The 18,363-nt window shown below is 36.7% G+C and overlaps 1 protein-coding gene across 2 annotated transcripts in view; it reads right to left on the bottom strand.

Annotated features, from left to right (window-relative positions):
• CCSER1 (coiled-coil serine rich protein 1) overlaps window positions 1–18,363 on the bottom strand; it is a 686,381-nt gene that overhangs the window by 314,602 nt on the left and 353,416 nt on the right. The window lies entirely within an intron of this gene.

The following is an 18,363-nucleotide window of genomic DNA, read 5'->3' as shown; positions in this document are numbered from 1 at the left end:
TTTAAAAATGTCTTATAAGAAAAACAGACCTATAGCAAACATTAGCTAACAAGTACAAAAATGTAAAATTTATTTGGGCCATGAAGAGCTCAGGTGGCTCAGAAGTTCATAATCTGTGTTGTAAACTTGAACTCTGTCAGTGCAAATGTGTTTGCAACTCTACATACATATACAAACATACAAACGTACAAATATACAAATATATGAGGCTTCCTTCCAGGTTTAATKAGTTAGAGTCCATTTTCCTCAGGTAATTTTTCAATTATAGTAATTACCTTTAAAAGCAATTATATTGCTTATCTTCTGCTCTGAATTGGAAGAGGAAACAAAATACTCGCATATAAACCCCCAAATATTAACAGTCACAATAGAAAGAGATATCCCATTTCTGACAGACAGATAATGAAAATGCTGATGAACTACTTCAGTACTATGCACAGATCTCTTGGAAGACTCATGTCTAGAAAAAAAAAGTCACATTCAGAAAACTATCTCCATTAGGGAAGAACTCACAATATGTATAGCCCTCAGCACACAATATTTTATTACAATATATTTAACATTTTATTTATCAAAAATATCTGGTCTTTAAAACTTTCACTTATAGTGTCTAGGACTTTACTAATATTTTATCCTTTTTTAAAAAACATGGCTTTAAAAATCATGTCACATTAGCTGTAGTACCTCAGCTTCTGGTTACACTTTTTTAAGTGCTTCTGTGAGCAGGGTTTCACATTACTTGCTGCTATCTCCCGGTTTTCCATGCAACCCTAGAAATGGTTCATGGACTATGCAGTGAAAGAAGGAAACAAGTTCCTGCAACCAAGCCAGGACAGCAGCTTGGGGGGGGGGGAAGCTATGCCACACTACTGTATGGTATCTAGAGCAAGAACGACTTTGAAATGAGCTTTGGCACTAAGTATCATATTGGAGGCAGTGCAGGCTGCCCCAGCATTACTGACAGGTCAAAGAGAATTTTTGCCTTCCAGAGCTTCTGAAGACTTAGAAATAATGGCGCGTCTCTCCTGGCAAAATGCAGTCATGCACCCAGCTGGATCTTCCTCACCTGTACTAGGGAACTGCAGGGCTTGTTTTAAGGAAGCGCAGTATGCCTGGAGTGACTGGCCCCTCTGCAAGCGTTACCGTATGAGCTGAAGGCATCCTCAAACGGAGGCCCACACTAATGCAGGTATTRTCTTCTGTGGAGCAGTTCTCCAGCCACTTAATTTATATACTCCAGGCAATGATTTTCTCTTGCTATCTGGATTGCATAGAGATGTTACAGTTCAGAAAAAAATACCTGGGGCTAAAGTAATTTTCTCCCTGTCTTGCTGCATGTCAGTGAACCTCTAATTAACGCTTGCCAGCAGGCCRTAATTCCTCTAAACCAGTACTCTACACTGGCAGCTTCTGTGCAGACCTCTGCAGCTCAGTGTAAGGACAGCTTGCAATTTCCAGGTGGCCCACGGTGCTGGGATCCTTGTGTGCGTTGCCCCCATACCCTTCATGCACTTGCCAGCCTGAGAAAAAAAGTGTACCTAACATTTCCTCTCCTTGCCTAAGCACCTTTCAGTACAAAGCTGGCAGTTGGGTAAAAAAGAAATGCATTTGGCTGAGTTTTAATGCTTAGCATATTGGCTACTCTATCTGAGGACAGCTACCATTAATAACACACCTTCAGGACTACTGACTTGGATGCTGTTTCTAGGTGTTTTTCAGTTAGCAAACTGGCCTGCCAAAACCACTGCCAGGAGGTTTTTATACAATTCCCTTAGCCCTGTGACAGCTTCTGTCTTCTGGTTTTCCTTTCCAGAAAAGTATATCAGCTTGGAGTGAGGCTTCTCCAAAAGTGCCTTTATTCAATGTTTTTTGGTTAACTTTGAATTCGCCCTCAAGGTCTTCCGCAACCCATGGTCCTCACTGATTTAACCAGGACTGTAGTTCATCTTTCAGCAGCTTTGTTCCCTGCTAACATCATATTGTCCAATACAGCCTCTGGATCATCTGTGAATATAGACTGCCCTGCTCTACCAGATGGAAATTAATCACCTCGACATTTGTTAATTAAAAAGACAACTCTTGACAATGTGCAAATGCACATTTTCTAGGCATTTGTGCTTTACCATCACAGAGGCGCAGTTAAACCAACGCGTGCKCAAGAGTTACCCAGAATCGTTTGGTAAAAGCAAAGTGCCAGACATTCCCAGATTTTTCTGCTTTTGTTTAGTAAAAGAAGTACTGACAAAGTCAGTCTATATTCTGTCCAGTCTATATTGCACAGGGTCTGCAAGAAGTAAAGCAGTGTTTTTGATGTATTAAGGTAAAGACCCTTCCTCTATGAATACAGTGTAGGATTAGGATTTTATAATACCATTTTGCTGGGAAGTATTTGTGCAGGCACCATTTTTATCCTTCTGAAAAGGTAAGAAAAAAAGAAGATAATGTTGGCTGGTGCTTCTTCTATGCTTCTATTGTATTTTGGGGACATTCCTGTTGTAATACCAACTGAGGGCAGGAAAAGAAGAAGATAACACCATACAGGAACTGAGGGAGAAAAAAGCGAGGAGGGCTGCAGACAGGCTGGGGACATCCCATACGCCTATCTGAAGGCAATACTGACAGAGGAAAAATACGTTATGGAACCAGCTCCCTGTCGCCAAACAGTGAATACAGTTCTTGCAGAAGGTAACTGAACTGAGTGCTGGGGAAGAGAGAAGGCACCAAAACCACATCTTGTGCAAGGGCTGGAAAATTTCAGTGAAGACTTGTATGGAGGATACCAGAAGAGTAACATGTAATTGCAAGGCCTGGGAAAGCAAAGGCTAGTGGAATACTATGTCTATATTAGTTCAGAGAGTAAACAGCAATGTGTATCAACTAATGYGAATTCAGAAATACATCATCTTTACTCTTTAGAGGGACTGGAACAAGTTTCTGTAGCTGGCCCTAGTGTAAAGCTGTTATGTGAAGACCAAGAAATTTGTTAAGGAAAACTTGAGGAATAGGAGACARAAGTCCAATGAGGATTTATTTAAATTTTATTTAAATTTATTAAGAAAGATAAACTACCAGAAAACAGGAATTCTCTTTAAGGACCTGTCATAACAGTAGAAATCAGAGAAGAATATATTTGATATGGATATCCTGTTTTTAGCAGAGAGTGCAATCATTGCATTCAGAGTCTACACAGTAATTACAAAGCTGGAAGAAACATTTCCCTCCTCCACAGTAAGCCTTTTTTTTTTTAAAAAAAAAAAAAAAAGAAGAAGTATTTGAATATTTAGGGCTGCATGTTAGGGTTCTTCACTATCTTCATATTCCAGTAGGTATTTGAGCCATGTATTTCTGAGTTTAGAGAAATAAGCTTATTTATAATGCTGGTTATGATCACATATGCAAAATATTTCTCACCACTTTGCAGTCCTGATAATACTTTGAGACAGTACTAGAATAATACATTGACAGGTAAGTATAGCTGAGTTCAAGTGCCAGCCTGAATGAAGAGATCACAGCTTTAAATTTTTCAGTTAACATTTACCCTTCCTATTTTGTATATCAACATGCTTAATTGCTCTAGTACCTTTTTTCTGCAAAATAAGTTTATACCCTTATATTTCAACATGGATACCAGTCCAGTGAGAACACGTATCCTATGAAAATATTAGTTACCTTTCCAATAAATCAAATCACACTCTATGCATTTGTTCAAAAGCTATCTGAATATGCTATACCTTTGAGCACATTTGCTGGGTTTAATAAACTATGTACTACATATTACATACAATACTGCATACTATAATACTTGGATGGCATTTTTATGAATGCTATTCTTGACCTCATTAAAAAAAAATTCTTCTGTTCAATATAGTAAGCATGTTAGTAACAGCCACGTCCAAAACTTTACAAATACTTGATAAAAAGAGAAGTCAGTTAACAGCTGATTCTTCACCCAAAGCATCATTGACTTTTAAAGGGAACYGCTTGTTAGACAATAGGGGACACAGTATGCTCAGTAAATAAAATGCTGTGTCTTCAAAATACTTTATTTAGTAAATGGGGATAATCTGMAAAGTTTTGTATTCTAAATTTCAACACTCTGCTCTTATACAACTGGCTTACCAGCATAGTTTACAAAAAAAAAAAATAAAAGCAACTCTGCACAAAATCTCAGTCACATTTTCTTCATTTTTATTTTCTGATATTGAAAAAATAATAATAATAACCCCAGGATTTAGCTGTATGGTCATATGGATCTGCTATTATTTCTGTAATAGCATTTCTTCACAGTCAGAATGTTCTTCAAATTATCACCTTTTTACTTCATCAAATTATCACCCTTTCACTTATTTTCCCTTGTAGTCTGTGACTCTGATTGCTATGTCTCAGTACTAGTATCTTCTGTGTTTAGTTTAATTTTGTCCATCTGGGAAACTGCTAAACATAATAGTAAACCTGTTTCTTATCAGATCAGATCATAAGATGACAAATTATACCGCATGTGGGAAGACAGCTGTAACAGGTTACGCCTAAGTGCCCACAGCATAATCACTTACATTTTGCAAACTTACATTATACCTCTTCATACTTATGAACAAGTAGGCATATTGTGCTTACTGTAATCACAAAGTGCTATAAACAGAACTAACCAAGTATTCTAGAAGATAAATTTACTGCAGTTTTACTTTGATACCAAACAAATACGCTGCCAGAACAGTATCACAAAATTAGAATACTACATAACTCGTTTGATRAATGTGCCGAATTTCAGATGCTAAGAAGTTTGTTTACCAATTTAGGGTAATGTAAAAACAATAATTAGTTGTATTTTCCTTAAAAATATCATCCTAAGAGGCAACAAACAAATATACTAAGAAATTTAAAACTGAATGAGAGGTCGAGACAGCTGCACAGATGTCAAAACACCCAAAGCTCCCTGTAAGGTATTCAGGAAATTCATACAGCAGAATTAATAAAATTCTAGACAACTTTTTAGGACATACACAGAAAACTCAGGACTTCAACACATACAGGCTTTTTTTACAGCAGAAATACAGGAGCCTACAACATGTGCAGGCTCTGGGAGGTCTTCACAGTTCACTTTGTAACACTTGGCATCTGAAAAGCACCAAGTTCCTCTGTGGCTCTTACTGGAAATTTGTAGAGGAGCACTACTCAAATCCACCCGCACGCAGAGATGCCACTTGTGTTAGCATGCAACATGTTAGTGCACACACAGCTCTATGAATTAAARCAGGCTCTACTGAGCTGAGATCACTCATGTTAATAGACTCACAGATATTCAAGTTTGTGTTTTCAGAAAAAAGGATTTTTTTCAGGTAATGAATAGTTGTGTTGGTTATTATTGGTAATTAGGATGAAGAAAATATTTTTTTGTTTGTATTATGACAATCTYAATAATCTGAACGTGATAGCATACTGCATGCTTCGTTTCCCAATGAAGTTCCAAACCTGCCTTTGAGAGATGGTCCCTCAGGATATCTACACCATGACAGAACATATGTACATGGTATTAACTACCAGTGAGGGTATTTTCCCTTTCTGTGTCTACTCTAGCTCTACATACTATATCAATTCTTATCTGTCATATCAATTCCCCTCAATAACGTCAAGAGACAAATGAATTGGCTGGCTGCAATTCTTCCCACGTGCAAGGCACATTGATTTTGCTTCCTTGGCTCATCCTTGCTCTTGGTACTCGGTGCCAAGCAACTCTGCCTTGGCCAGAGTCCCGCCAGCACTCCCGAAGACCGGCTTCTCGCTGCTCCCGGCAGGCAAGGCTCACGTTCACTCTCCTCCTCCTCGCTTCACACTGCTGCACCAGCTGTCGYGCAGGCCCAGCGCAAGGGCGAGGGCAAGTTCACACTTAAACTCCTGTTAAAGCACAACAAGGCACTTTCCCCAGTTCCCGAGGCCATCGTCACTCAGCACAAGCAGAGTCTCGCTGCACGGTACCTTCCCTGGTCCAGCAGGAAGGAAATCAATAAAATCCTGAATCAGGGACTTGCATTTGACAAGATACAGTCACATCAGAAAGAGATATCATTATGTACATCTTCTATTACAGCATTCAAGTCGCATTTCTAAATAAACAGCTCTATATTCTTGATCATGATCTTGATTTTGGGAAGCACAGGATTTGATCTTAAAATGATAAATAGGGGTAATTAACCATCATAAAACCTTCCATGATTCTATACACATGTTCCACTTAAGTTGAATTACACCAAATACCTCAATAAATATTTTACTGGAAAGATTTAGGGCAGATATTTGCCATTTGAATACTAACATGCAATTGATATTTTACTATGAAGTTGACACACTCTAGAAAACTATATAGACCATGCTGCTTTAACCTCAGTTTATGAATACAGAAATAAATAATGTTTTCTTCACACTGATYCAAYTGTCAGTGAACTGTGAATTACAGATTCAGCAAATTAGTTTTTTTTTTTTTTTTTGCTTCCACTGTTTTTTGCTCTCTGCAGCAGTGACCATAAACAGCATGGAGTTTAAACGAATGCAGCTTGATTAATAAAGTCCAAAACATAAAACTGTTAGAATGACTGTACTAGGTCAAGCCCAAGGTGTATCTAACCTGCAGAAAGACTTGAACAGCAGCCAGCACTGGAAATGTACAAGATGAGCATATAAATGAATTTTTTTCCTGATATAACCATCTCCTTCTGGCTCTTCTTGAGCCTGAACTCAAATATATTAAATACTTGTATTTAATGTATTTACATGTACATGAACGTAGCATGCATCCTTTGGTGATACAGTTTGGTTAAATGATACAGTCAGTAACAGAAAACAAAAGAAAACAAAAAACCAAACTGCTAAACCTTCATTCTGCTTCAAACCTGCTGCTGAACTATGTCATTGTTCCTGTCTTAAGAAAAAAGTATTTCRTATTCACCTTCCCCTGATCTCCCGTGCTTCCATGGGTAACTCCCCAACTGTGGTCATCTCCATTGCAAGCCCAGGAACTGTTGCCTATGTAACTTCTCACAGAAACCCATCCGGGAGCCTCATCCAAAAGCCTGACCTACTGTTTCTAGTTACTCTCTCTCGTTTACTAGAACTGGATCATTAGAATTCTATCTAGCACTCAAGAAGTGGGTTAATCATCCTCTCACATAACCACGTTATGGTATTTTCTGTGTTGTTTTGCATCTCTTTCTAAGTAATTATTCTGAGTAATTATTAAGAGACCAAGTTTATAGAACAACTCCACGTCTTCCATTTTTTTCTGTAAAAGAGGGGGAAGACATCCACCACAAACCTCTTTGCAAACCTGAAACCAAAGTTGCAAATTTCAAAATAAATAGTTTGGGGACAATTTCTCTGTACATAATTTATCAAGAGGCCTACAAGYAGTATTAAGAATAAAACTCCTCAACTGTATTTACTTTTTGACTGCTSAGTACAAAACTGGGGTTTCATCTCTTTCCTCATTCAGAGTTCATGAAAAAAAGGCTGTCTTCCCCATGTGTATGCCCGCCTGTCTATTGACACTGAATTTCATCTGCTTTTATCTTTAAATCATGCAGCATGATGAGTTCTTTCTGCAACATTTCACACTCCATTTTAACTCTGACTATTCTCAACCCTCCTGGAAGTGTAATTCTTCCTTTAACAAATGACTACTTATTCACACCTTTTGTACTCTACACCTAATGTGCTATTAATCCTAGAGAAGACTTTCCCCCTTGCCCTCTTATTTTTTAAAAGCCTTTGATGAAAGGCCTTGTTGAAAGCTTCTTGGAAATTGAGCTAACTACACACAACAGATCATCCTTACTCACAGGCTGGCAGCTCTTCCAGCAGACTTTGGAGGTATGATTAAAATCRCAGAAAGTCAGGTTGGCTCTTCCTCATTAATTATCTTCCTTCATGGGCCAACTAAATCTATTTGCTAAAATCGTTTTTACTGATTTGTCTAGTAACAAAGTCAGATTAGCAGAGCTTTGCTGTTGTTTTGAAAAACAGGCATCTTATTTCCATCTGTCATTTTGCTAAGCTGAAGAWGAATTTAAGCAATAGATAACAGATAACAGTTACTACTTTGACAATTTATTTTATTTTCTTTAGAATTACTGAATGAGTACTGGTGATAGAGATTTTTATTCTCCATTTTCCCATTTTATTCTTGAGTAATTTCAATTCAAGACTCATTCTCCTGATGTTGTTGGTGWGAGTAGCTACTTATATGGAAACAAACACAGATCATTTATTTGCCTTTTTTATGAAGCTCTTATTAGCCAGGAGTGATGYCTTTCACAACAATTATTTTTCAGTCTCACAAACTCTCTGGAAGGCTTCATCCCACTTAGTAATTTGAGGAAATTGTTTTGTAATTAGGGTATTTTAAACAATATTTTGGCCTTGCTTTTACATCAGATGTGCTGAAATTTATGAAAAAGAAAATAAATGACAGACTTTTAAATAGSAAATAAAATAAGCTTAATGGCATGTACTTCAGAAAAGTTTGGAGGGGTGGGGGTTAATTTCTTATTAAATGTGAAGAAGAACTCTGCATAAATTATAACCAGTAAGTTTAACATTTTAGTATTCTCCTCTTGACTTCTACCACCACTGGAAAATATCCTGTTAATATCTGAATTGTTCACTAGTATTAAGTCAGCAAAACCAAATCCCCTTTACGCTCTTAAATGCAAAAGACTTTAATCAGGAAATAGACAGGCAGACTGATTCATGTCAAAGACTATCTGTAAGACTTGCAACCTTGTACAGACATATTTCCGCTTAGACGGGAAATGCAGCCACTTTTCACYGACACGTCTCAGTTTCATTGTGTGAAGCTGCATGACAAAACAACCGAGGCCAAGAAGTGAAGGAAAAATATCTGTCAATTCCTACCTTTTCTGAAAGGTTTCGCTACAGCCAAGCCAGTAAATGCAGCTCTTCAGACTCAGAGAAAAACGTCCTATGCTCTATACGGAAGACAACCAGCCCGAAGCAGAGCTCGACATCACCAAAATCAAAGCAAGGGCAGGTTTTCCTTACTCCAACACAGCACAGGCAGAGTGCCGAAGCTTCCGCTAGACTCGCTGCAACAGTCCACCGTCCGCTTGGAAATGTGACACCTTGCCATTATTTATATCAAATTCTTCTTGGTGCAAGAGAAAAATCTTAGCGAGGAGGAAAGGAGAGCCTTGAAAGACAGCAAATTCAGCTCTTGAAATTGTGAGGGAAAATGTGAGAAAACAAACTCTTGTGTACAAYAACCAAAAGACAAAATGTTTACATTTATGTTTCATTATTATTTTTAGAGCCAAGTCAAGACCTTTTTTTTTTTTCCAGACCTGAAGAAAAATTTTAGATTGGCTGAGAAGATTAGGGTAGGAAAAGAATGAGTAAATGCTTAGATCTTCCAAAAACACAGGGATTGACAGAAATCACCTTATTAAATACTATCCAGAGAATACGAAAGGGAAGTGATCCAGCCACTAACTATCTGTTCAACACATCCAACCTCTGCCGTATCACAAAACATGTGAAAAGAGAGGGCATATATTACAGGAAAAAGAGATCATAATGACTAAAAGAATGCATAACTGGGGGAAAGTTTTTAGGATGCAAAATACACATTTTTGCATGCACGGCTACTGGACCAGATACATTCGTACATTTTCTGTGCACCTTTGGAGATAGACAAATCTGTAATAAATACAGAATCGACAGAGTCCGAGAAGCTACCCTTAAATATCATTTTGTGCGGGTCGGGGGAGAGGTGAAAAGAATGTTAAAGCTCGTGGGGGCAGGGTACCTGCTTCTCTGCCATGGATTTAAACAAATGATTAACAAGGAGAAATACTACAAATTCTTCCATTTTCATATGAAGATGTTCTTAATGAGAAAGAATTTAGAAGTAGTTTATCTTTTATCTGTCTATAGAATAGCAAATATGCTGTATAGGTAAACGTGATTTCTTTGGAAAGTACGAAGCATTAAAAGATCACACAGAATAGCAGAACAGCAGTGGGCATACAAATACCCTTTGGAAATGGAAGGTTTATCCCAGGTTTACCTAAACCTTTCCCTTGATACTTGGGACTCCAAAGTTTAGATTTGACCACTAATACTTCATGATACTAAGAGATCAAAATTTTTAATTCTAATGACTTCTATTCTAATGGTGGTAAGTAGATTGGGGGAAAAGCTGACTAAAAATATCTATTAAATAATAAACAATTGTTAAATATTAACATATACATACATACATACATACATACATATATATATATATATATATATATATATGTACTCTTCTGAAGGTATGCACATGTCCACTTGGAATTTTGAATAGAACTTTGGTTTTGACTGTGCTTAAACCACCCAGAGTCAGGATGTCCTTTTAAGGTGCCCATCAAGAAAAACAAAATGAAAATAAATCTACTATTAAGTGGACTAGGAAGGTTCTTCACCTTCTTTGAAAAATGTCTACAAAAACCAATTAATTGATTTCATTCATCACTTTAATTTAAAGAGATGCTAAAAAAAATCCCACTACCCTATTCTCCTAATTATGCTACTTAATTTGCTATATTCTACTTTACCTTTGCAATTTCAGTGACTAACATAAGTATTCTGGAGTTCTGATTTTGTAATTGAGATCAAACTAGCACTAAGTTCAACAATTTCAGAAGAAGGCATTAAACTCAGTGTAATTCTACTTCTGTGTGCCCAAACTGAGAGAGTTTCTTTCCTGAGACAATAAGCCCTGGAGCAGYGACATCAACTACAATTTTAAGAAATAAGTACCTCTGAAAAGGTCCTCCTTTATTTTTTTTTAAYTGAGGACCTACTAGCTGAACAGTTTGAAAATTACTTTTTAAAAAACTTTAGAAATTATATAATATAAACTACATGTTGGAAAGTATGTTTATTTCACTATGCRCAAGAGTTTTGTTTCCATATTACTATAAAATATGGCAAGTATTTAGGGAACCAGATATTTTTATATACAGGAAATTTGAACACACTTTTACACTTTAATGGTTTGCACCTGGCTTCCTTATTTTCCCCTTCAAACTCCCAAATACACAGTATTTTGAAATATGAGTAGTTTCTATTTTAGATTGCAAAAATTTCCATATAAAGAAGCCTACATCACTCCTTTTTTGCCAGAGAAGGAAATTCAAGTATATATATGGGCACASGCATTCGCCTGGAGTACCCAGAGCCAGCAGGAGATGACAGGTTGGCCAAGCTTTATCCCTGTCAGAAAGGGCTTCCTGTTCATGGCAAGAAATGCCATGCTAATACCCATACTGAGTAATGCATAATGACATATCTATCCAGGGCATATTCATTCAAATAAAATATTTCAGAACATAACGGTTTTGCCTTGACTGTACTTAAGATTATTTTTCTCCAGTCTAACTCTATTGATTCACACTGAATAGAGTATGGCAGAAAAGTTAGACCCTCGTTTTTGTTTGCAATAAGAGAGTACAGAAGTACCATATATATTTTTTATCAGTAAGGAGTAAAGTGGAAAATATGATGTACRTTATTAAAAAACATAATCCCTTTAATTTAGTACTACTTACAGACTATCAAATATATATCAATAAATACATCATATTATATTACTTATGTAGTAAATAAGATAGGAGCAGCAAAATGATGCATAGCAGGTGAGCAAAACAGTAATTCAAGTTGATGTTTCAGAACATCTTACTACACTTTTTAAAAATGAAACCGGTAAGTATAAAACAGGAAGACCATTCCCAGCCTTTACCACACTTGCTGAACACAAGTAGAATTTGTTTCTCTAGAGGAAAAATTTTGCAAATCCATTGCATATCCTTTTTGTCTACTGCCATTTAATACACACAGCTCTCAGACATTCATTTCTTATATAGAACTACTGGGGTTTTATGCAGTCTTCCTAGGTAGGCAAGAGTTGACTTCAAATTATACTGAACATAGTTTGTAGTACAACTGTATAAAGTCAATCACAACACTCTTTATGTTACCAAAATTGGAGGGGCTCACTTTGTTTAAGTAAACAGATTTGAGGAAATTTCAAGTTAGTGAAAGAATGTCATTTTCCACCCGTGTCTTACAAAAAGGGTGATTTTTGTTTATTTTTATYGAAACTGTTCTTGCTACTCATTAGTTTGATGCTCTCAAAGAATTATTTTGCTTTCATTTTCCTGTTCATACAGATACRTCTCCAACTTCTTCATTTTCTTCCAAGAAAGTTTTAGGCCAATGGAGGAAACTTGAATAGTTATGAAAGATACATAGGAAATTTGTATTTCTAAAAAGAACTCTGAATTTTCCATGTTATTGATCAAGTTACTGGGTCACAGAATTAAAAAAAAAAAAAAGAAATATCTAAATAGACTATACATTCAGTGTGAGTGCCTCATAAACTGCATAACCAATTACTTATTGACCTTAAATGAAAATGCACTTTTCATTTGAGAATACATCTTTGTTCACATAATGTGACATTTTGCTGGTAGTTTTTATGCAGCTACATCAATCTTTAARTACCATCAACTTTGCATGTGTACAGAAAATCTCATTTCTACATTAACATCATGGTCATTTCCCAAGAAAACTGGTCTTTATCTTAACGGATTTTTAACCCAAAATAAAATGAAATAAAAAAGGCTGTGTCAGGTAACCGAGATGAACAAAATTCAGGAATCAGAAGATACAGCTATGCTGACACAGGATAATTACAAAAATACTGCAATACGTAAGCATCTCAAGGCAACCCGGTGCCAACTAGAAATACCTAGCTCGTTCACTAGTGCAGAGAACGGCCTAGGCTAATTGGCATAACACCCGCTGGCCTGATCAGCCTGCTAATACAGCTCTGCTGCTCCTCTCTTCTGAGCTAGCACGTATACAGACAAATCACMGCACTAAGCCAAGCAKTTAAAAACTTCTACACATAAAACTGCTCATAGAAAGTTAAGTTTTTCTGTTTTACCAGTCCCCCTACATAGCACATTTTAAATCCAAATATTTCTAGTTTATCATAGCCCTGCTGAAGAATCTAAATGATATCGGTCTTATTTTAGGAAAATCTAAAACCACACTAAACAAGAATTTAGGGACATTTRATAATGTTCTGTAAATCTGTCAGATACTCCAGATATTCTGTGTAAACCTTTTCTCTGTAGAAATAAACAATGATACCAAAAGTCCATGGGAAAGAGTAATGGCCGTGAAACAAAAAAAAATCTCTTTTTTTTGCTTTTGTTTTGTTTGTGGTYGAGCTGCCCCACTAATCTACTAATTATTTAAGACCGAAGGCAATTGGGCACTTTGTGATGACATGTCTTCTCATTTTAAAGAGAGCTTATTTAACTAGAAAAAGTCCTCAACCTTTCCGAACACAAAACCATCGGTTTTGGAAAGCCTTACACCAGTAAAATGTTTGCACCCAGTTTAGCAAAAAGCAGCATGGCCATTACCCTGCGCCGCTGCCTACAGCTAGCTCGGGAGCCGGGGCCGTCTCCGGGGACGGGGCTGCACGCAGGTGCCGGCGCTCACCCGCCCTGAAGGACGGCACCCTCACCGCTGCCCTACCGACATCCTGCGGCAGCCGCGCTTTTTCTCTCCACACCAAAAGGGAAACAAAGCCTCAGTCGTCCGCATATAAATGTATGCCTCCTTTAAGTACAGCATTATTCAAGTGTCTTTGCTGCAAACTAGAGAAGAGTATTGAGCCTGTCCCAGATAAGACACCAATGGAAAATTGACATTATTTGGAACAGCATTTGGAACAGCATATGTAATTTACCTTCTTGTGTATACAGTGGAAACACACATTTTGCAAGACTTCTTTTATCAATAATAAACTACATGAAATTAATGGAGTTAAACTGAAGATTCATTTGCCTGGTAATAACATTGTAATTATGCCTTTGAGATTTTAATTAGAGAAACCCAGGTGCTCAGAAGAATTCGAAAATTCCAGTGGATACCTATGATTAGCTATCACTCGACTTCATCTTTTACTGACGAGGAAAAGTTACATAGTAACTACMTAGGTGGCTCTTCTATATGGAGATTCACACGAATCACGGCCTCTTTCCACTCACGAATCTTACCACTCAACTTTGCGGTATTTGTCATTACGGAACTGGAAGCATAAGCTTACAACCTCTTTTCTGCTCCGTTCGAACAAAGAGAGAAAAATGCCAGAAGCTCAGCCAAAACTGAGCTTGATGTTATTTTGTTACGGAACTTTCCCAGAGATCCCGTTACAAAGGCATTATCTGAGAGTCACATTTTAAGTGAACTGTGTGTGCCACGGCGGCATTATTAAGCCGTCATTCCCAGCACAACATTACATCTACTTAAGTTCATTCACGATCCTTCCTTAGCCCCTGTTACAGGGCCTTAGCTATTTACTCCTTCCCTTTCTGATTATTTAAAAGAATATTCACTTACAGCAGACTTCCACTGTCTCCTATTTTTAGGTAAAAAGGAAAAGAGATGCTTTTCTGGTGTCCATTTTTTCTGTCCAAGAGTTACATGCTGCCGTACTTGCAGCGAAACCCAGCCAATAGATGTGCTGAGTGAGAATGGATAGATTAATGAGCTCGTTATAATTCATTAAAGAGTGATGTGGGGATGACTGCCCACTTTAATTAGTTTTATTACTGTAGGAAATTGTTTCATATGCCAAGCTCATCATCAGGCATGCCTGGAAAACATTAGAGTAGAAATCAGACTTGATATGAGAACCTTTCATTAGCCTGTAAGGCTAAAGGCACTTACAATGACAAGGAAGGTATTAAAAAGATGGACATGACAGTGGCCAGCATAAAATAATTTATCGTGTCTAATAATTCGGTGATAAACAGGGCAATGATGATTTTAAGTTAAAAATCTGGTAGAACAGCAGTGTTGCTATAGCACACAGTGTACTCTTCCTGTAATCATGACATGAGCTGACAGTAATAGATTTAGAAGGTTTAATAGGTCAGCTTTACTCAGATAATAAATCCAAATGCAAATTAACTATGACTCAAATATTCTAATGAAAATGTTAATTGGTAACTGGAATTTCTACAGAAATGTGCAGGCCTCTTTTCCCAGTCATCCCCCAAATTAGCAGAGGCATTTCCACACATTTCTTGACAAAGCAAGTTGGAAAAAGAAGCACAAATTAAAAAGGCAAAAAAAAAAAAAAAAAAAACGTCAGCATTAGCTATACAAACAGGTACTATTCTGTAGCCTTAAAAAAAAAGGGGGGGGGGGGAAGGCATACCGCCTTATTTGAAATTTGATTTTTAGCCCCAGCTCCACTCCACAGCTATCAGAAAGCTGTAGTAAGTATGTGATGCAAGTGAGAACAAAGTGAGATGACAGGAATTTGACAGTCTCTAAAATGTGCAGAATGACTGGTCTGTGTGGATTAGTTAAGCTACAGCTAGCTCTTTCCTATCTACATAAACAAAGATTGGTGATGTTGAGCAAACTTTACTTTCATCGAATTCATCTATTCGATGAATTTTTTCTGTCTAACATGGGAAATGTTGGCATTAATCACTCCTAAAAAAATATCCCCCCAGATCCCTCCTCCTGTTTCAGTGATTGACAGCAGACATAGGAATCCTGTTGCTGAGTATTTCCAGGTTGGTAGTATTGGCTTACCCTTTCCATTGTAAAGCATTCAGAAAACTTTCTGGAATAGAAAATCTGGGATTCAGAACCAGCATGGTTTGGAAAATGTACACATCAAGAGATGAGCTGATTCTGCTTGACCCCGAGGCAATACAAGGCTGAAGAGGAATAAGGGGCGTGAGCCAGTAACAAGCAGAAGAGAGAAGAATCATGTTATGWTCAGGGCAAGAAGTGGAAAATAAAAAACTCCAAGTTTTATTCTGGGATTTTTCATCACCCATTATGTTCAGCTTCCTTTTCTGTAAGATCATAGCAAAAACCTCTGTCAGAAGATTTTTGTAAGATTTATTTCTTTAGTACTGTCAGCCACAGTGCAATAGCAAGGAATACCTTTAAGATAACAGCAAACAGATCTGTACAGAAGGAACATCCCAGAAATCCGTGTGCTTTGGCTATCTTTCCATTTCTTTGGTAACTCTCCATTTGTGATACTCACAGGTATCATATTTATGACAAAAAATGGGGGAAAAAAAGACCATACGGCCAGACTCTGTTGGCCTAACTCAGGCTTAATGGTATCTAACTAAACCAATAACAAATGAGACTGCTTGTTGAGGGGAATGTTCCCAAGATCATATAAAGAAGTCAAGAGCTAGTGTCATCTATTTTGCTACAAATAGCAAAATAGCAGAGCACAGCTGATCTATCATATAACCAGAAAGAAACTCGCTTGTTCTGTACTAGAAAATTGAAGTGTAAACAGCAATTTGGTTTTGAAAATGTGAGAAGGCAGGCAGGCTTTGAGGTAGTGGATATTCAGAGTGGCTGAGCAACACAAGGCATGAAAATATAAGGATATTGTTTGAAAACTCAGATGAAACACTTGTGGAGGCTTTTCTTACATTTTTTAATTAGTTCATATATTCAAGGGGGAAGAAGATAAAATGTTATGGGTATAATGGGTTATGATACTCTTAAAATCACCTGAAAATTTGATCTTAAAATGGAAAGTACTTCTACTTCTAAAGATATGTTCAGCAATAATTTACTTCACTAACATGACAAAGTATTGAGAAATTCAATCATCCATGGTCTTATCAATTACCAATTTAGAATACTAGCTCCATTATTCACTTTTCGGTACATAGATTGGTGTATTTATAGATGTTACTTTTACACTTGTATTAAAACAAATACCTGTAGACTGAACAACACTTTTAAGTTAATTTTCAATTATTTTCCATCTCAATTTACTGTTATCTACTTTTAATGGATGTTTTGCATTTTTCTATTATTTACAAAATAAAGACACACAAAAATTAAATCATTTATTTGTGAAGGGAATACTTTGAAAATACTAGGCGAAATTTAGGATCACTGAATCTATAAATAATGACAATGAATATTCAATTTATGTCTGTTTTGCTGTGGAAAAAATATAGGCACACTTCTCCTGCTCATTGTCATCTGTTAGTACTAACAACTAAAATACTGTAGCAGAAGCAACTTTGCCACGTATGTTTTAAGAAGCTCATTTTTTTAATTACTAGGAATAGGATTATTCAGATATTCAGGGCTGTATAAAGACGTAAAGAAACATATAAGCCACGCTTACAAATTAGACTTACAAGATTCGTTCCTTTAGGTTTTGGGTGCCTGACTTGAAAAAATCTACACAAGGTTTGAGAAAATGCTCAGAAGAATCTTCAGCTCAGTATCAATAAACTGGAGCCAGCCAGCGTTACAATGGTTTTTGCTATATTTTGACCAATTGCATTAATCAAAACTATTATTCTGTTAGAAATAAATACTTTGGTTTGAAGAAACATGGTCCAATTAATTGAAACAAGATATACATGCATGGACAAAGATAAAGTAAATTTTCCTATTTCTCAAATTCCATTTAGCTTTTATAATGACTGAAATGTTTTCTAAACATCTCTGTAATATAGTCCATCAGTATGTTGCTAGCACTACAATACATTTCATTATATTTTCTCAAGCATGCCTTTTTGAAATCTATATTAAAAGATAGGATATCAACCATATCATTCTCTTCTCATAGGAAAAAAACATACAATTTTCATCAGTATAACCAGTTCACAAAAAATGACTTCTAAATTCTCCAGATAACATCACAGACCTATATCAATCTATATGTCAAATTCAGCATTTGGAATTCCCACTTACGTCAAARGCAGGCAAGATCTCAGCCATTCACCTGTATTTATTTTGAAGAACTGACTGTCCTATATGAAGAAAAAGGCCAAATACAGGCAACAGCCCATTCATGAAGAGCAATAAAAAGACAGAACCTAAACTAAGGAAAACAATCAGCAAAATAAGCCTGAAATATTAAAGAGCACATATTAATGTTTCTTAAAATAAACAGCAGCTCATGTCTATTAACCTTGACCCTAATTTTGCCAGCACATGTATGTTTAACTTCATCTGCTAGTAGTGACTACACTCTCACTTGTAAAGCTAATTATGTGCTTTTGTGCTTAAAGATTCTCTGTCTTCTTTCTCAGCTCAAATTAAACAAAACAATTACCCTATATCGACAGGGTGGAAATGGAGGAAAGAGTTATTTCCTTCTCAATTAAGTTTCTCATTTGGAGATTAAACTATAACCTGAAAGGAAGAAGATGATGATGGCTCTCCGGGCTACTCCCAGCTGACTGACAGAGAGTGCTGCTAAAGCCTTCTGTGGAC

This window comes from Rhea americana, unplaced genomic scaffold (assembly GCF_003343005.1).
Source record: "Rhea americana isolate MKP2758 unplaced genomic scaffold, rheAme1 scaffold_157, whole genome shotgun sequence".
NCBI lineage: Eukaryota > Metazoa > Chordata > Aves > Rheiformes > Rheidae > Rhea > Rhea americana.
This window is presented reverse-complemented; position numbering and strand designations above follow the sequence as displayed.